Source organism: Gouania willdenowi, chromosome 10 (genome assembly GCF_900634775.1).
Source record: "Gouania willdenowi chromosome 10, fGouWil2.1, whole genome shotgun sequence".
Classification (NCBI taxonomy): Eukaryota; Metazoa; Chordata; class Actinopteri; order Blenniiformes; family Gobiesocidae; genus Gouania; species Gouania willdenowi.
Genome location: NC_041053.1, coordinates 39,170,823 through 39,192,451, shown reverse-complemented (window position 1 = coordinate 39,192,451; position 21,629 = coordinate 39,170,823). Strand labels below are relative to the sequence as shown.

Genomic DNA, 21,629 nt, shown 5'->3' with positions numbered 1-21,629 from the left:
AGTCTGGATTTGAAACAAATTAGATACTTTGCTTTCCATCCATCCATCCATCCATCCATCCATCCATCCATCCATCCATCCATCCATCCATCATCTCATCCCATTCAGGACATGATTGGTGTAGTTGCAGAAAAAGGGTAAAAATAAGCAAAAATGAGCTCAAATTGTTCAGAAAATATTCCTCGTTTCTTGAAGGCATCTGTCGACCACCCTCCCAGTGTCTCGAGACCACAAGGTTTAAAATCCCTGCTCTTTAATGTCAGCACCTACTGAAGTTCAAGTTGATCAGATCTACTGTGTTAGATCTTCTAAGATCAATTCTGTTTAAACATTATCAGGAATTATTCTCTACAATGAAACCAGTTAATCAAAGCATGCCAGGCCAGGATTATTCAAAGGTTTACATGCTACAGAAAGATATGTTTCAGCTCTGTAATCAATCAGATAATTTGATTTCCTGATTTCTGTATGAATGTTTCATTTTTAATCATGTTCAGAACATTGACTTGCATGAAATGTGATAAACAGGTGTAGCCTAGCTTGCGCCTGGAGTTAGCTTGCGTATATAATTTGTGGAATGTTGATTCCAAACTCTTAATGACATTAATATAAAGTTGTCCCCATTAGCAGATCATTTCAGAGGTAGTTAGAGATGTTTATGCTGCTAGTTTCTCAGCTCTGATGCAAATTGTGGAGATTGAGAAGTAGTTTAGAAACGCAGGCTGATGGAGAGTGTTTTAATGGTGAAGGCCGAGCAAATGTTGACGAAAGAGTGTAAGTAACAGCTTGATTGTGTCACTGTGTAACTGTGGCTTCATTGTAAGCCAGCGATTATACCACATCAATCACACTTCCAGCTTTATTAAGGTCATGTGCTGCTGCAAGGTGCTTTGGTTTAAGCTGTAACACAATGGCCAGCGCATCGAGTGCTGCGCTCATGTGCCTTTTACAGCCGACCAAGCACGACGTAGGTATGTGGATGGATGTGAACGCAGAGAAGAATGTGACGTTGGTCATGCTTGGAAAAATGAATGATGTCAAGGATATTCAGAGAAAAAACAGTTGTTGCAAAATTAAGTCATTCTTGATGATCTAAAATTGTTTACACAGTAATGTGTTTATAGATTTCTATGGAGCCCCAGACTTTGACATGGCAAAAAAAAAAAAAAAATTTAAATTCTCTGTGGCCACAAAATACTACTTTGTCACCACAAAATGCTAATTTGTTGCAAGAAATCAATAGTTTGTGACGACAAAATACTCATTTGTGGCCATGAAATACTACTTTGTGGCAACAGAACACTAATTTGTTGTCATGAACGACTAAAAAGTAGTATTTCATGAGTTTGGTTATTGGAAAACTACTTTGTGGCAACAAAATACAAATTTTTGGCAACAAAATACTAATTTGTGTTAACAAAACAACAGTTTGTGGCAACAAAACAACAGTTTGAGGCAACAAAATACAAATTTTTGGCAACAAAATAGAATTCCCCAGAATACTCCGGAAACCTCCGTTAACCAGAGTACAGCAGCCTGCCTACCTGCCCGTTCTGATTGGCCGAGTCGTTTAAAGGGCACCCTCATCAGCCAATGGGGTGCGATCTATGTCACAAAGTGGCCTTTCTATGATTTTTTTCTTGGAAAATTGCTAAATTATTGTAATGCAGCCAATACAGCAAAAATATGGTACTTTGTGGCAACAAAACAATTGTTTGTGGTCACAAAATACTAATTGGTGGCAAAGAAATGCTACTTTATGGCGACAAAATACTAGTTTGTGGCCACAAATTGTTTTCTTTTTTTTTTTTACCATGTCATGTCTGGGGCTTTGTAGATTTTGATCTTGAGACACTATTTGGTGTTTTGTGTCTCGATAAATAGTATTTAATTTAACACCAAACTTTGAAATACCTCAAACTTTCCATCATCTTTTATTTTCAGCAGTAAGAGATCTAAAGGTTGATCAATAGTTTCAACTTCTGGTCTAAACTTTACATGGTGGGATAGCCAAATGATGGATAATGCATTCCATGCTGCATCCAACATTAGCCTTGAGGGATTTCAGGAGGGATTGGACACTAACATTTATTCACCAAGAGCAGCGAAACGGACCTGAATGTGACTAGACAGCTGTGTTTACCAAAGGAAACGATTCATCAGAGACGGGGAATGATATATGCTAAACCCAACTCTGCATACGTCGTCTCATGCGCGAGTTGCTCTCTCATCTGCAACTGTTCCCAAAAATCCATCACGACCTCGGAGACAGAAACGCGGCGCGCTGAGGACGCCGCAATTAGTGCATCAACAGCTGGAGAGACCATTAGACACTCCTGGGTGTTTGCTCCATCTTCTTTGTTTAGAGAAGCTCCAGCAGTGTTGGACTAACATGGGACTCTTAATGAATGGTGTCTGTCACCGTGAGAGGGAGGGAAAGGCTGCACGGCAGGGAGATGGAGAAAGTTGTTAAGGTAAAACAACATGTGTGAGTGATCGAAGGGAAAAGAGTGAAACAGTGACGTAGGTGAGAAAGCTGTTTGAAAAGTATATTAACCCTCATATTATCTTTGGGGTCAGTTTGACCCCATTTAATGTTTATCATTCAATAAATGAACACAAACTAATATTTTGTAGTAGTATGTCCTGTCAACAATTTGTGGCAACAAATCACTAGTTTATGGCAATAAATTACCATTTTGAAGCAATAAAATACTAGTTTATGGCAACTAAATATTAGTTTATGGCCACAAAATACTAATTTGTAGCAACAAAATACTAGTTTATGGCAACAAAATACCAATTTCTAGCAACAAAACACTAGTTTATGGCAACTAAATATTAGTTTATGGCCACAAAATACTAATTTGTAGCAACAAAATACTAGTTTATGGCAAAAAATACCAATTTGTGGCAGCAAAATACTAGTTTATGGCAACAAAATACCAATTTGTAGCAACAAAATACCAATTTGTAGCAACAAAATACTAGTTTATGCAACTAAATATTAGATTATGGCCACAAAATACTACCTTGTGGGCACAAAATACTAATTTGTTGCCATAAAAAGCTACAAAATACTAATTTGTTGCAACTAATTAGTATTTTGTATCTATGAAATGCTGGGTGTAGCAAATGGAACAAATTTCTTCTTTTAAAACGTCCTTAAGTAAAATTGCTGATTTAGAAATATACTCAAAAAAAGTACAAGTACCCATAAAAGCAACTAAATTACAGTAATGTGAGTACTTGTAATCTGTTACTTTCTCCTCTGGTCCAGGGTTAGCTAAATAAGCTAAAGTGGTAAAGTGGAGAATAGATCAATGAGCCATTGCAAGGCAATTCGAGCCGAATGTGAACAGAACGCTGGGGTAATGCACACTTATGTGCTTCCAGACTCCATCTGGAAAATGTAACTGATTGAACAGGTCCAATTACTGTCCTAAAGCCACCGCTCGTGACACTCCTGGGCCCAGTTACAAGCACGAGAGTCCAATTTCCATCGCTAACCTCGACTTTCAGCCCCAGACGGCAGGTATGGGATGCGGTGCAGAGCGAGGGTGGAACAGTGAGAGTGAGTGTGGGAGTTTGAGGAGCGTCCTGCTTATCTTACAGAATTAAGATAATAACCGACAGTGAATCATTCAACATGGTGGAACCCTAATGTGAGCCATGGCTGAAGTGTTCTGCATTATCTCACCTACGCTAACGCGCCGGCGCGCACACGCTCTCGCACTTCTGAAAACAAACACAGATTGCACACACCATTAAAAATGCTCTCTAAGTCAAACTAAAAAAAGGGTGTGGTGTGTGACAAACTTTTCTTTTTGGGGTCCATCCATGAAGTCAGCAAAATGATGGTCCATTGTTCTATGAATCTGTGATAACCACATTTATTTATTCATCTGAATAATATCCACTGTTATCCAGGAGGTTTATTATTATTTGTGCTATAGTATCTAGATGTCAATCCTTGTTTTAATCAGAATTAAAATGGGTTAAAAGTGACCAAAAATGGTGGAAAAGGTGGTGAAATGGGATTTAAAAACCACAGAAATTGGTTAAAAGTTGCAAATTAGAGTGGACAGAAAAAGTGTTCAAAATGTCAATATTGGAAAAATGAGTACAAAAAATTGGTTTAAACTGGAAAATAATGGGCATAGTGAATCGTGAATGTGGTTAAATTGACAAAATAAGCATGTTGTACTGTGAAAAGAGGTTAAAAGTGACAATAATGGGTCAACATATGTGACATAAGGTGGAAAAGTGGTGAAAAGAGTTTTTAAGTGCCTAAAATATCTTGAAAGTGGAAAAAAATGTGCAGAAAAGGAATTCAAACTTGAAGTGGCAAAAATGCATTGAAAAGAGCAAAAATATGGCAAATTTGCAAAAAAGGCATTGGTATTTGGCAGAAATGATAGTAATGTAGCAAAAATGCAATAAATGGACCAACAAAATGGCAAGAAAAATAGGTTAAAATTTGACAAGTTTGGTTTTGTTGCAAAAAAAGGATAAAAATAAACAAAAATGGGCTCAAATTGTTAAGTTAGTTTCTTGAAGGTAGTGTCTTGTGACCCCAAGGTTGAGAACCCCTGTTTTAAGTGACAATAATCAGACAATTACCAATTTTAAAAAAAAAAATAAATTTTCAACAATGTTAGTTTTGTTGACTAAAATTTTTTGTCGACAATTTTTTAAAGTGAAAAAATACATAAAATACAATGATTTTTTTGTTAACTTAAATAGACTGAAGTATATGAAATCCAATCAAAAATAAGTTTTCTTTTTGGTGATCCAATAAGAAGTAAGCTGATATTAAAACCATCCCATACCAGGTTGATAAATGGTGATTCGGATCAAAATCAAAATTTGCTCGATTCCGCAACAGCGTCAGAGGTCTTTTTTTTATTTTTTATTTGTCTGCTGGATGGAGTTCAACAACGGTCGTGACAGTAATCCATCCAAGCCGTGCACTCCCCTTTGCAAACGTCCCTCCATGTTGTTACTGGCAAACGTTTTAGAGCTGGCAGCAGCGATCCTATTTCTTTTTTAGTAGGGCCTTTTCTTTCATCTATTCCTGAAATGTTATACAGTGAATATGTTGATTCTTGGGGCGAGTGCGGCCCACTACTACAGCTCCAGGCCTGTAATCTGTTTTCCAAAAAACCCTCTGCGCCTCCACTCAGACTCAATGTTTATTTCTGTTTTGACAAAGTTGTCCAATGTTGGTAAAGACATGAAACATCAATACTCTCTGATCCATACGCTTTGGAAAATAGAATTAAACTTCACCCCAAGAGTAAATGAACAGAAAAAAGTCAAAATCTTAATGAGTTACTGTAGATGAAGTCATTGTTAAAGGGATCCTCCACTGTTTTTACAAATGTGGCCTAAACACTTTGAAATGTCCTTATTAAAAGATATTTACCTAGAAAAACACATTATTTTGCACCATATTTGTTTTATTAACTTTTAAAAACTTTACAGTTTTAGAGCCTATGTTCTGCCATTTTGAAATAACGTGATTGATGACAATTTGTGCTGCTTTTGGTTACTCTAAATAGTCAGGAAAAGTTAAAGATGTCGATGTAAACCTCTTTTGTTTACCGAAAGACGATAAAAACAGTTGTGACAGTTCCAACTCTGCGGTTTGGTAGTAGACAATGAAGCAGAGAAGAAGAGCTCTCCTGGGGGACCTTTCCTCTCCCTTAAACAGTGTGCTGACACGCTCTGGTGGCTGAATTTAGCGAGTAAATCACAGAAGACGAACAAACCTTGAAGCTAGAAGTCCTTGTTGGCGAGAGGCCTTCAACATTCTGTCATTTACTTGCTAACTTCAGCCACCAGAGCGTGTTAGCGCACTGTTTAAGGGAGAGCAAAGGTCCCTTAAGAGAGCTCTTCTTCTCTGCTTCATTGTCTACTACCAAACCGCAGAGTTGGAACTCTGGGAATACTAATTTGTGGCCAAAAAATAATAGTTTGTGGTCACAATATACTTTCTGCGTACATTGACACAGTCTCTAAAACTGTAAAGTCGTCCCATTTTTAAAAGTTAATAACACAAATATTGTGCAAAATAATGCGTTTTGTGGGACATACATCTACTAATAAGTATAGATTAAAGGTTTTAGGCCACATTTGTAAAAACAGTGGCGTATCCCTTTAAGTACAGAAGAAGAGTTACTGTAGATAATCGACAGTATTTCCACTGCACTCTGCCTTTCACCTATGAATGAATAAAAATGGAATCATCAATACTCCTATTGACACTAATTAAGGTCTTCCAGCGTTCCACATTCATTTGATAAAGAAAACAGAGACAGATTTAATTTCAGCTCTAACCAACTGTGGCCTTGGTGCCTGTAAATCAGTTTTACGAGCTCTGCTCAGGATTTACAACCACGCCAGTTTTTGCTCACCACTGGACGCTCATATTATCAGATTAACAGGGAGAAATAAAATGCTAAGCGCTACGCTCCATCCTTAAAGAAAATATTATCAGACAGCCTCAGGACGACAGCTGGTTTGATCATTAATCAGTTTTAAAGCAGACAACATAATAATCGACAAACTCATCCCTTTAACCGGTGATGGAGGCAAAACAAAAAAAAAAAAAAAAAACTTCAAAGAAGGAAAAGCTTTTAGAGAACGAATTCTACAAATTACAAGGCAGAACAATATGAAGCACGATGTCTGGAAGTCAAAGGAGATCTGAGACGGTGTCCAAAACAAACCTCTGCAACTGTATCAAAGAAAGAGGAAAAAAAATGCACATTCTGAGAAGGCAAGCAGGGCAGAACCTGCGACATGAACCACATCTTCAGCTCCTAAAAACTGCTCAAAGTGCACAAACAATTCCCCTCTGAAACAATAGCCTGCACCACTGCTCAGTTTCAAACACACTCTCGTCGGAGAAGCCTGACCGAGACGACACGAGGGCCCAGAGGAGGTCGTAAAGTCAAATCAGCAAGAGGAGGGGAAGCAGCGAAACACAAGGCTGAGGATTGTTCAGGAGCAGCTTCCTGTTATTTGTTTGGTAGTAAATGCTGACTCTCAGGGGATTGGATACTGAGCTTACTGACCATGTTGCAGGAGACATTTAAACCCAGTTTTTGCTTATTTTTTCACCAATTTTTTGCAACTACACCAAACTTGCCATATTTTAACCTATTTTCATCACTTTTTCTTGCCATATTTTTGCTCCTTTTAATGCATTTTTGTTACATTACTTCCATTTCTGACACTTCTACATCAAATTCCAATGCGTTTCCTTCACATTGTTTCCACTTTTAAGACATTTTCAGCACTTATAAACCCTTTCCATCACTTTTACACCTAATGTCACATATGTTGACCCATTATTGTCACTTTTAACCTCTTTTCATCATATTTCATGCTTATTTTTTTTCCAATTTAACCACATTCACGATTTGCAATGCCCATTATTTGTCAGTTTAAATTAATTGTTCCAACTATTTGTGACAATATTGACACTTAGAACCATTTTTACCACGTGTTCTGTTTCTGTTATTGGCCACTCTAACTAACCACCTTTTCCACCATTTTTGGTCACTTTTAACTCATTTTATTTCTGATTAAAACAAGGATTTACATCTTTAAGATGACTATATATATGGCATAAATAATACTAAACCTCCTGGATAACAGTGGATATTATTCAGATGAATAAATAAATGTGGTTATCACAGATTCATAGAACAATGGACCATTTTACTGACTTTATGAATGGACCCCAAAAATCTCTCCCCTTTATTCCCCCTTATAGATGACCCTGTCTCCACATGACTGTTCTTCAATATTCATGTCTGTGATCAACCACAGTGGGGGTCCCTGGTCTCTGGAACCTTTATTTTGGGGGTCATGGGCTGAACAGTTTGAGAACTATTAGATTAGAGGAACCATAGTTGGTGTTATGGATCTACTGGTGCCCCTTGTTTCTTGTGATCAACTTCTCTGTGTTTTATCTGTATGTGATGACTAAGAATAAGAGACGCAAGTACAAAATGTGCAGAAAAAAGAAGTGGTGTTGCTCAAAGTAGAGCCGCTGCTCCTCCGTATGGAGAGAAGCCATTGAGGCCTGTTAAAACATCTCATTCTGTCTTTTCTTTGGAATTTTAGAAGACGGAACCAGCCAGAGGTTTTCCGTGCTGGCCTGGGAAGGGTCGATGGGGTCGAGGAGTGCAAGTTTGCGTCATCTGGATTAGACGGGTACGGAGAATGATAGATGGAGTAAATCTACATCATCACAATGTGAGGCCCACAAACCAACCTTTTAAACACAACAGAGGGCTAATCACCATCTATATCTGTGCAACACATTGCACAAATGTTTTATTTTTATCATCGTGCTACTAAATAGACACTAACGTATTTATGTGTAATGTCGTCGTACTTTGAGGATCTGATGATCACTTCACCAATTCCCCCTTTTTACAGGCTTCTAAAGAACATAATATACTGACATTTATTGTTTCCAGTTTCCACAGAGTGAAGGAAGTCTAGTATTACATCAAATGTAATCATCTGCTCCAGGACTGGAAATACTCACACTAGCATGAAGGGAGTAAACAGAGAATGAGCTGCAAAGCTAAATTAGTCGCTGCACAGTAGCAGTTGTTCCACGAGTCAGAGTATCTATGTTTACTCATGAGTTACTCGACACAAGAGGACACGTGGGCCGACCTCCTCATACTCTACCTTTTTTTAATCTACCTTAGTAGATTAATAAGTTGGTACTGTCCATAATGTTTAAACATTTGTTTCTCTCTTTATAACAAAGACTTTTAAAAAGTACTCAAGTCAACCACCTTTATTATGCTTTATCTTAAAATCTCTGTCAGTGAAATAATGAGAAACATCTCAGAGAAATAAAGACCATTAAATAACCATTAAATAGACACTTTAATAATTAACTGTCAGTTTACATCCCATGGTCCCATGCTGACTCTGAGCTTTAATCTGTCTGTTGTCATGGAGACGGGAGGTGATGAGGTCCACACCAGATGATGGAAAATGTTTCTTAACTTCCTACATTCTAAGTTTCTCCCAGTGGCTTTTTTTTCTTCAAATCCCTCTGGATCTCCATGTAGGTTTTATCATCCAGGAGGGTCTTCTTCCTAACATGTATTATTTATTCTCTTTCAATCCATCTTGGACTTTAGTCTCTCTTCTCTTTTGGTCAAAACAAAGCAACATCTTTAATGATTTTATCATACGTGCATGGCTGTGAAGACCAACTTGTTAGCTTTCAGAAACTGCTGGAATTTCTCCAATAGAGCAATAATTAGTGGAGTTACGGTCATTTAAATTAGAAAGTGTCTATTCGTTGTGGTACGTTTACCAAAGTACACGTACGTAGCATCTTAGGGTTAGGGTTGGTTAGGTTTAGTTGTAGTCACGTGACCTAAACTGGCCAATGAGGGGCGCTGCATACGGATAGAATGGTATATTGATACGGCCACCGTACGGATAGCCACTGCCTTTAAATTAACATGTAACCCATGATGCGTTCAGGGTCCCTGGGAAACCCAGGCGGGACATGAAAAGAGGACATGTGCCCAGGTAAATCCAGACGTATGTTCACCCTATATAAAGTAAAGAGAAGTTAAGAGCCAAAAAGCGTTGTGAAGCGTTGGAAGTTTGGGGGGGTGGGGGGGGGCAGACTGAGTGGTGTAACTTTTATTATCCAACTAGTCATTGTAAATAACAGGCCTTAGAGATGTGAGCGTCCATTCATTGGCCCAGACTGAGTGATTAATCCATGCTGGGCTTTAAAAGAGTGTCAGACTTCATGTGTGTGTGTTTGTGTGTTTGTGTGTTTGTGTGTGTGTGTGTGTGTGTGTGTGTGTGTGTGTGTGTGTGTGTGTGTGTGTGTGTGTGCGTAAAAGAAACATGAAGGCTTTTCTCTTGTTGCTCTCCTGTCTGTGTCTCACTGACCCAAAGCACCTAATTGGTTAATTTCATAGACTTCCCCAAAGAGGCAGCGCACAATGGACTCGTCTGTGTAAACAAACCGAGGCGTTTTGGCGTCGTGACTGATCTATACCTGCAGCTCTGTTAGTGGATCACAGATAATGGACACACTGTTGGAAATATAAGACAAATTAGATCAGCTGTTGGTCAGTTAGATTACCGATGATCTCAGATCTTAGTTCTTAGTGAGTCTCGTTGGTTTCTTTGAATCCTGCGCCTTCGTGCTAGCTTAGCTACCTAGAAAACTAGCTAACTTTATGAGACAAGCGTACAAAGAACATGATGCATTAAAAGTTTAAAGAGTAACTAAATCCTCTGGTTATTCTTGACCTGCCACTAGGAGGAAAATTTAAAAAAAAGCCCAGTCTATACTATAAAATCTCCAAAGAACAATCTATGCTATGCTAATTAGCTACTCAGTACCCACTATGGCTGTGTTGTAAATGTCATACTAACGTACTACTCATACTAAGTCTGACGTCAAGTTCTTTTTGTCTTCTTGTTTAATAATATGTAACTGTTTTTCAGGGAAATAAAATGGATCTCTCCCTCTTTGGAAATGTTTTGTTGTTTAAATATGCTATATAAATAAAGTGAATTGGATCTCATAACATGTTTCAACTGTCAACTGCCAGTCTTCTTCAGAGGCGTCTGCTGATTGCGTTGATGTTTCCTCAAATTCCGCGTAATAATTCCAGCAAACTCTTTTTGTCTTCTTTTTGAATATTGATGTCCTGATTTGTCAAAAAAAACATCAAAGCAATAGCAGAGATTGCTTTGATGTTTCCTTGACATGTCAAAAGATCAAAGTAAAATTCCTGAAAAACACTTGATAGTATGAAAAGACTGAGTATGCAAGAAATACCTGGATCTATACTATATAGGAACATTTTTTAAGTATGCAAGGTAGGCACACTAGTCATACGCAATCGTCCCATCTTCAAGCTAAAAGTCAAACATCTTTTTTTCAAAACAAAATCATATCTTGTTGTCTTCTATTAGTTATTTAACACTTTTGTGAATTGGGCTCTCGTTTTGAAGTTAACCGGAAGTTTTGTAAGTAGCAAAATGGAGGGTCTTCGAAATGTCGGCATGAAATGTGTTTCCGTGAGTTTTATGGATTGCAGTAAAGTTCCTGAAATTGACTTTGATCTCAGTAAATTCTCATAAATTTACTTTGATCCCAGTAAATTTAACTGAAAAACCTTTGTCTGAATAAATGAAACCATAACATATTAATCAACAAAAGACACAAAGAACTTGCTAGAATTACATATAAATACAAGCATCTGGCACTATAAATTCTGGCCCTTGTGCAAATGTAGTTGAAGACCTCTGCTGTAGAAGCTCGTACAGATCCTGATGCCTGAAAAAGGGAATTGTGCATCCTTGAAACTTCTTCACTTTGCTTATTCTTTTGTCTATTTTTGCTGGATCAGTGTTTACAAGCAGCTCCAGCCTCTCACACAGCGGCAGGCTCTTCACAGCAGATAAAATATAAAAGATAAACACGCTCCCATTAGGGAAACCTGGCAGAAAACCAGATTTCACCTCAAAGTGATGTGTGTTATCTGCAGAGCAGCCTGAGACTCGCTGGTGATTCACCACAGGAGACTTTGAGATGAGCCAGGACTGGATCTCTGGTTCTAAAGGCCGATCTGTCTCCATAAAACTGACTTGTTCAGCCTAAATGAAAAAGCAGGTGGTGTCAGCATGTTTGGATGGATGTGTGTCGGCCTTCAAAGAAAAACTTGCAGTGGATACGTGTTAATTTCAAGTGTGAATAAAATCAACAGCCGTTCAACCTCTCAGCTAAAAGGAAAAGCCCCTAAAGTAGAATACTGTATAATTATTATGTGACATTGTTTTGGCTTGCAAGTTAAAGACAAATTGATTGAAATTGTATGGCAGTCGCCTGAAAAACTGACCTATTATTAAATAAAAAAATACTTTGTCCAGGGTGACCGTATTTTCATTTCCAAAAAAGAAGACTCATAGTATTCAACGTTTTCTTCAATCTACTTTGTAATGGCAAAATACAATATAGTAGATAAATAAGTTGTTGTTGTCCATAAGGTTTAAAAATACATTTCTCCCTTCATAACAAATACTTCTGAAAATAAATCTGAAATCAGTGGTGACACAAGTCAATCACCCTTATTATGCATATTAACAACCTGTCCTTGAAAAATGTAATGTAAACCTTCTTAAAATATCTTAATTATTAGACCAATATGATAAATATCTCCTCCTAGACATTAAAAGTACAACAAAAAACTCAAGGCACAGTAAATAATCATTAGATATGCACTTCAATAAATAACATTTTCTTGTTATTTGGTCTGTTTTAGGTGGAATATTAGCAGAGTTACAGTCTTTTAAATGAAAGTGTTCCCGAGATGCGTTCAAGGTCCCTGGGAAAAACCGGGACAATTTCATACATTTTTAAAATATCACTGAACAAGATGTGAACAGAGGACCAGACGTATGTTCACCCTTAGTTAGGCTGTAACTGGCACATAAACAAGCAAATACATATAGTCTATTTTATATGGTGGGGGCAACAAAGCAATAAAAGCCCACTAGCAGTACTGTCTCACTGAAAGATTATTTTAAAAAATGCCCATAGTGTGAAAGAAATGTGGAGATAAAGTTGGAACATGAACAGGAAAGTGAGCTTTGAGGGAGAAAAATGATTTGCAGGATGTATTTAGGGGAAGTGGCCCAAAAAAATAAGAGCTGAAACACAAACATTCACATCTGCAGCTTTCTTTCATCTCCACTTCTTTTCACGCCGTTAGCAACAACTGACACTAGCGTTCACATTAGCGATTACGGCTCTGCAGTGTGGGGTGCAAGATGGAAAAATAAGATCACTGTTTCATAGCCGACACATTTCTAACATTTTGCTCATTTTTCTTTCACTTGAGACAGAAAGTCGTGTAAACATGAAAAATAAATCTAAATGTAAAAGTTAAATATAAATCTAAATGTTAAATGTAAATCTAAATCTGAACGTTAAATCGGTCACCAAGTGTATATCTAAATGTTAAATGTATATCTAAATCTAAACATTAAAGCGGTCACCAAGTGTAGATCTAAATGTAAATGTTAAATCTAAATTTTAAATTTAAATATACATTTTAAATCTAAATGTTAAATTGGTCGCCAAGTGTGAAGCGCCTCTTGATCAACAAGCACTGACATGCCCACTTAACATTTAACATTTACATTTAGATTTAACATTTAAATTTAGATGTAACATTTAGATTTAACATTTAGATTTAGATGTAACATTTAGATTTAATATTTAGATTTAGATTTAACATTTACATTTGGATTTATCTTTCATGTGTACACATTTTTAACAATGATATAGAAGATGCTGTTTTACAGGAATTTCTGTGTCAAATGAAAGAAAATGAGGTAAATGTTCAGTAAACGTGTCTGCTATAAAAAAGTGACCACATACTGGAGAATCCATCTTATTTTATGCTTGTTGAGGATACTTATCAGTGGATGTTACCAACCAGGAATACATTCTGAGGATTAAAGTTAGTCGGGCTGTAGGAGAGTGGGGGTACGTGTGAGGGGGTTTAAGGGGGGGGATTGGAAATGGCCGACAGGATGAAAAGAAGTCGGGGGCCCATAGAGATGCTAAGGAAGTGGCCTTCTTTTTTTAAGGGGTAGGAAGTTCCCAGCTCTGCCACTTCATTAATTAATGCTATTTAACAAGTAGGACCGTGGTGGGACTTCTTCGTCCCCCTTCACACTGGAACCAACAACAGCGCCATCAGTAACTGACAACCCCCCGGGCGGAGGGGCTCTGGCCTCTGGGGTCTGCGCTGCAAACACAGCCACGGGAAGCAGAACCTTCCCATTCAAGAGTTCAGCCTTTATTTGTCATCCCTGGTTTCTCCCCAACATACACTTCCCCAATCACGGGCCCCAGAGGGTGGACCACGGACCGGAGGATGAATATCCAATGTTTTCTATTAAGAAGGCAAGGATGAAGGGGTGTGTTGAGGAATCACAGCGTGCATCTATAACTTTTCAACAACAGATAGATGCTACTGTACGTACGTGAAGAAGAGTTTCCAACCAAAAAAAAAAAATGTCTATCAGCCTTAAAGCCTGTTTTTTTATATAAATGTGGTCTAAAATCTTTGAAATGTGATGACATGGGACTACTTTACCATTTTAAAACCTGTATTCATGTGATTGATGATGTCATGTGACAAAGAAGAAGAGCCCAGTGTGCTGACACGCTCTGGTGGCTGAAGTTAGCGAGTAAACCACGGACTGTTGATGGACTCTCGCCCAAAAGTCTTCAATAGTCCGTGATTTACTCGCTAACTTCAGCCACCAGAGAGTCAGCCACGCACTGTTTAAGGGAGAGTAAATGTCCCTTAGGAGAGCTCTTCTTCTCTGCTTCATCGTCCACTACCAAACTGCAGAGTTGGAACTGTCGCCCCCTGCGGTCATAGATTATTTTTGGGATCACATCTGTTTTTATCCACTTTCGGTAAACAAGAGACAGTTACGTCGGCATCTTTAACTTTGGTCTGATTAGTTATAGCAACTGAAAGCTTGGTATTGTTCGTATTTTGACTAAAAAATCTGCTAAATGATCTAAAAATCAGGCTGAATGTTTCACTTACAATAGAAACCAATGGAATGTTTACAGGCAGTGGGGCCGTGTGACATCATCAATCACGTGATTTCAAAATGGCAGAACACAGGTTCTAAAACTGTAAAGTAGTCCTATTTTTAAAAGGAAATAAAATGAATATGGTTCAAAATAATGTGTTTTGTTAGACATAGATCTTCTAATAAGAACATTTCAAAGATTTTAGACCACATTTACTTTTTGTGCTGCGATTTTATAGCCTGGAGCAACTTAACTGGATTTTCTTAGGAAAATTGTACATTTCGTGGAAAACAACCTTTATACTGATACATATTTATTTATATATATATATATATATATATATATATATATATATATATATATATATATATATATATATATATATATATCTTTTAATCCAGGATATATGACAGTTTCTAGGTTTTTCTAAAACCTAAATGATTAGATTGTGCCTGGAAAAAAATCATCAAAGTCTTGAAAGTCTTGAAACTTGAAATATAAACCAAGCCAAATCAAAGTAAACTGACCTACAGCTTGAAGCGACTTAACTGTGGATTGTTCCATGAAATTTGTACATTTGGTGGAAACTACGCAAACTTTATAGTGGATTATATGTATTTTAATCCAGAAAATGTGATAATTTTTAGGCTTTTTTAGGAGAGTGATCAATTTGTTCCTAAAAAAAAAAAACCCTCAAAATCAGCATACACATCTATTCATAAATGAATGAGACCGTTGCATAGTTTGAGCTTTTTGTGTCTTTAATATTTATAGTTTTTGGACAAATAAAGTACTGTCACACACTAAAGTCATAATATCTGTAAAACAAAATGCTGAGTATTGACTAAGGTTTAAAGACAAAGTAAGTCAAGTTGTTTCTTTTATATCTAAAGGCTCGAAGCAGAAGTGATTTTGTCGTGCATAAATGAAAAGCAGATTTGTAAAACGTCGTTATAACTCATTTTAACCGTGGAAGAGAAAGTGCAGACCTGCAGACTTAGAGCCATTTGTTTCAGACATGAAGAGAATAAAAATCTAATGGTGCTACGCAGACCAGACCCTGTTACAGATAATCTGAGGGGTTACTGTACCAGAAGTTCACCAACGTGTTCTGGCTCCTCGACTTTTCCACCCTTAAAAAAAAAAATCATACAAAATACCAGAGGAAGTCTTAAAGTCACAAACTGTATGGATGTGAAAAATGGAGTGATGTGTTGCTACGTTTCTATTTCCTGTGAGTATTCCAGCAACGGAGCGGATGCTAATCCTTCATGGATTTTGAGTTTTAATATTAAAACGACTGCAAATATGTTTTATTCAAAATTAAACCCTAAAACAGTGCCATGTCAAATGTGCCATGTGGGGAACAACATCATAGGTAGAAAGTACCCCAACCTGAACCATGGGCATCAGAAATGACATGACTAAGAACATATGAATTATGTTCAATGTGACCATGAAACAAAAATAATAAAGAATGACAAAAAAAAATAATAATTTACTCCAGAACAGTTGGGTGTAGAAATGTAATGAATTACTTTACTTTTTTGAAAACGTATTTAAGTGCAAGTAGAAAACTACTCAAAAAGGTACAAGGTTAAAAGTGACAATAATGGGAATAATTAGGTGGGAAAAGTGGTGGAAAGGGTTTATAAATGCTGAAAATGTGTTGAAAGTGGAAAAAAATGTGCAAAAAAGCCATTAAAATTTGATGGAGAAGTGGCAGAAACGGGAATAATGTAGCAAAAATGCATTAAAAGGAGCAAAAAAATGATGAAAATAGGTTAAAATATGGCAAGTTTGATGTAGTTGTAAAAAAATGGTAAAAAAAAATAAGCAAAAATGGGCTGAAATTGTAAATATATATATATATATATATATATATATATATATATATATATATATATATATATATATATATATATATATATATTCTTAGTTTCTTGAAGACATCTGGTGACCCCCTACCAGTGTTACGTGACTCCAAATAAGGTCCTGACCCCAACGTTGAGAACCCCTGATTTTGATAATACTGGCAAAACCAAAAATGACTCTCCAGTTATTCTTTTTCCATGTTTTTTTTTTATTTTTCACAGCCTGTCCACGAAACTTTAACTTGTGAACGTCCACTTTTTCTTCAGACAGATTACTGGGAGCAAAAAGGCTGAACAACCCATAAAAGCAACTCATTTACAGTAACTTGAGTACTTGTAATCTATTACTTTCACCTCTATAGCTGTATACTGATTAGCTTCTGAAATACGCAGATATCTGATGTCTTTACAACTATTACAAAGTGTCTATAATCATTACATCGTGTATTATTTTCTAACAGGAACGTTGGTCATCCTGACCAGACGGGAGTGAAATGAGATGAAATGAATTGAGTGCGTGTGGGGATTCCTTTTTCTGGTGCCGCTTTTGTGGGACTTAGTGGGGATCCTCTCGGGCCCCGGTGGGAAAACCATAAAGCGTTGTGTGACACTGAATCACACGCCTTTAGAGGATTTCCACGGCTCTGAAAAGCAACTGTGATAACTCGTGGACAATCCTACCCCGGTGGTCTCTCTCCCCCCACCCCCAACCCCCCCTGGCATCCCCTAATATCTATATTAGCAATTAAGTAACCAGGCTGGGCCTCATTTCCACTCTATAGCTGTCCTGCTAATTTGTCCCCTGACTGTGGCCAGGCTTAATGGACTGTGAGAAGACTTTTCTCAATGTATTCTCTAAGCTCCCACTCATCCTGGGCCACCGTACTAGACGATAACACACTGATGATAATGTCAGTTGATGATTCTGTGCTTATTTTCACCCCCCCCCCCCCCCGGGGGTGGTTGTGTGAGATCCTAATCGAGCGACTCGTCCCAACAACAGCGGAGAGACGACTGAAACTACTAGTCTGAAGTTACAGATGTGGGAATTTATCCTGCAGGATTCTTGGATCTTTCTCCCGTAACATCATTTCATGCTGAAAGAAAGGAGTTTTTTTATCACAGTTTGTGTGATTTAAATGCCATTTGTAGCCACATCTGACTGTTTAAACCATCATAACCAGTAATCTGTCCCAAAAAATAGTGGACGTTCACAAGTAAAAGGTTCTTGAACAGGCTGTGAAAAATAAAAAAGGATGGAAAAAGAATAACTGGTGAGTCAGTGTTATCTAAATCAGGTGATCTCAACCTTTGGGTCAGGACACAATTTGGGGTCGCGAGACACAGGAAGGGGGTCACCAGATCAAGAAACCTAACTTTGTTTTTTTTGCAACAATTTGAGCCTTATTTTTACTCTTTTTCTGCAACTACACCAAACTTGCCATATTTGAACCTATTTTCATCACTTTTTCTTGCCATATTTTTGCTCTTTTTAATGCATTTTTGCATTACTCCTATTTCTGACACTTTTCCATCAAATTCCGATGTTTTTTCTGCACATTTCTTTCCACATTCAACATATTTTCAGCACTTATAAACCCTTTCCACCACTTTTCCACCTAATGTCACGTATGTTGACCCATTATTGTCACTTTTAACCTTTTTTCACCATATTTCATGATCATTTTGGCCAATTTAACCACATTCATGATTTGTAATGCCCATTATTTGCCAGTTTAAACTAGTTATCCCTACTAATTGTTTTAATATTCACACTTTGAACCCTTTCTACCATTTTTTCTGTCCATTCTTGGCCACTCTATAGCCGTCCTGCTAATTTGTCCCGACTGTGGCCAGGCTTAATGGACTGTGAGAAGACTTTTCTCAACGTATTCTCTAAGCTCCCACTCATCCTGGGCCACCGTACTAGATGATAATGTCAGTTGATGATTCTGTGTTTATTTTCGCCACTGTCCCCCCCCCTGGGGGTGGTTGTGTGAGATCCTAATCGAGCGACTCGTCCCAACAACAGCTGAGAGACGACTGAAACCACTAGTCTGAAGTTACAGATGTGGGAATTTCACCTCCAGTTTCAGCACTTTCAGGCAAGGCTGAGTGATACGAGGCCCTGGGGCGCATCACCTGGGGGATTCTGGGGAGAATTCTAACAGACGGACATTAGCACAATGTAATTTTGACTAATTCACCATAGGATAAGCGGGGCTTTTCATACCGTCGTCAGAGAAAAGCTCACGTGGGATGAGTGACGAACCTGCCCTCATGGCTGTGATGATCTGTCAGCTTTAGCTGCTTCTATCAAGCTCCCCTGAGGGTCTGGAGCATGTTTGCACAGAGAACATTCTGGATGAAACCCACATGTACAACACACTATGGGGGCAATGTTATTGTCCAGGGTCCATTCAGTGTAGATGTGATGCAACGTCTCCTTTTCAAATCCAAGTCACATGTCTTCTATCAATGAATTATAGTTTCTCATTACTTATTATTATGAGGCTGTTTTAGTGCGTATATGTTTTTAACAGGATCCAGCTGCTCAGTTTACTCTGTGCTCTGTTTGTTTAACTGAGGTATGAAGCAGTAGGTGCTAGCTTAAGTTCTCACGTTACTGTAATTGAGTTGCTTTTATGGGTACTTGTACTTTTTTGAGTCTGTTTCTAAATCAGGAATTTTACTTGTACATAAGTACATTTTAAAAGAAGTAATGTGTTACATTTTTACAGACAAATTATGTATTTTTTTGTTTTAAAATGATTAACAGACATTGTGAAACTACAAAAAATGAAATGACCAGACAACAATCAAATGGATCACATCATAGTTGACCAATCAGATTAAACGTAATGCATTGAATGGAGGTTATTTTCTCAGAGCATTCATTAGTTATTATCATTTTATATGATTTAATTTGAATTCATTGGTGTTATTTTATTTCAAAAAAAGAATTGTACATTTTGACAAACCTTTTATTTTATACAGATGCCTTTGTGGAGAACAAATTAAGTTCCAATTGTGCAAGATTTGGTCTCTTCCTTTTTAAGTTTCTACATGAGATATTTAAACGTGATTTAACACTTGATTTATGACCAAAAATAAACGTGGGGGGTGAAAGTACGTAGTACTTATTTACAGTAGTATTTGAGTATTTTATGTATAACTGACTTGTACTTGTGCTTGAGTACAAATTCAATCATGTACCAGTACTTCTACTTGAGTAGAATATATCAGTACTCTCTGTTTTTTAGGTCCAGGATGTCCAAATAAAGACATGCTTCACCACACAGAGCATGAAGGAAATCAGGGAGTCATGATGAGCTGCCAAAACAGTCGCATAAATTGTAGACGGTGGTTTGATGGCGCCAGTCGGCGGCAACGCAAAAACTTTGAAAACGTCTTTTTACAAGTGTCGGATCATCAAGTATTTATAAAGAATATTGAAGTTGACGTTTTGCTGTGAAAAGATTTTGTCCTTTTTCCAAAATGTGGAGTGGGACACGGATGTTATAAAGATTACGGCTGCAGACAGTCGGAGGTTTTTCCAAACTATCAAAGCTTTGCACAAACACAGCAGTGAAGTGTGGACGGTGCGGACAGCTGGGATGAACGTCCGTGTTTCTGTTTGGAGTTTCATCTTTTCACTGTAGAAATCACTGCAGAAAATCAAAAGTAGTGTTTACTTTGTGCATACACACATCCACCTCCTGAGTAAACTCCATTCCTGTTGCTAAAAGCTCAATTTATCACCGCAGATGGAGAGTCTAATATAGCATGTTGCTCGTTTGCTTCTTCTTTACATGCTTCTGTTAATTCCTCCTATTATGCTTGGGGTCAATTTGACCCCATTCAATGTTTATCATTCATTTATCATTTTTGCATCATATTTCATGACGTTTCCTAATTTGATGACTACAACTGATTAAGCATAAAATGATCACAAACATTTCTTTTCAATGCATATTATACGCATTTGGTGTTCCTCTGGGGTCAATTTGACCCCAAACTGTTTCAGCTGTGTAAAACATATCTGTCTGTCTGTGACCTTACATCTATACTTGCAGGTGCAGAGTTGATACTTTTGAGTTGATACAGTACATGACATGGGGAAAAGAAGGTTTACTGTCAATGCCGTTTTGGAACAGCTCTTTCACAGTAAAAGTGACATAGAGAAGAATGTGTCTGAGACAGAGGATTTCATGGTGAATAACCCCAAATATGTTACAAAAACCGAGATAAAAATAAGTAAATAAATATGTTTATCTCTATCTGTGAGAGTTACGAATGTGCCCCCCACATTAGAAAAGATTTGGATGAAAGATTTTCAAGATACACTAACTCTAAAACTGAAAGTTTGACTTGATAGTGGCGCTAGAGAACAGGTCAAGGAGTTATTTATGTATTCAACAAAAACACAAAAACTTGGTGAACAATGTTCTGAAAACTGGAGGCCAATATCCCTGGTGTCAGATTGACCCCAAGGGTAAAATGTGTTAGTAATATTTGAGGATAATAGGAGGGTTAAAGTAATTCCCATGAATGGACAGATTTTATTGTAATAATACTTTTTCTTGAGTTTTTCCTGATGGTGGTTAAAATATGTAAATTCCTTGCCCAGGGAACGCCACCAATGCCAGGGAAAAAGTGCTCATTTCTCCTGGGCAAATTCACCTCATTAATTTGACTAAACAGTTTTCCCTGAGCGCCGACTGACAGGTTTCTATTCAAAGACGGCATTGAGATGTCTTCACTTTTGTGGCTGGATTGTCTGAGTTTGATAAGGCAGCGAGATCCTTCTCCTGTTACATCAATTTAGGCTGAAGAAGGGAGTTTTTCAGAATCAGAATCATCAGAAAAAAACTCTATTTATCCCCGTGGGGTAATTAGTAAATAGCACATTTTGTCTGATTCAAACACTATTTTATTTATTTTTTTTTTTTAATCAAAACCAGTAATCTGTTTGAAGGAAAAGTGGACGTTCAAGTAAAAGTGTCTTGGACAAGCTGTGTAAAAAATGGATGGAAAAACAATAACTGGTGAGTTCTTTTTTGATTAGTCAGAGGGTCTCAATCTTGGGGTCAGGACCCCATTTTGGGGTC

General features: G+C 37.5%; 1 protein-coding gene across 2 annotated transcripts in view; it reads right to left on the bottom strand.

The window, feature by feature from the left end:
- The window catches only part of fat4 (FAT atypical cadherin 4), a 152,084-nt gene that overhangs the window by 92,311 nt on the left and 38,144 nt on the right, over positions 1-21,629 (bottom strand). The gene's annotated exons all lie outside the window — the stretch shown is intronic.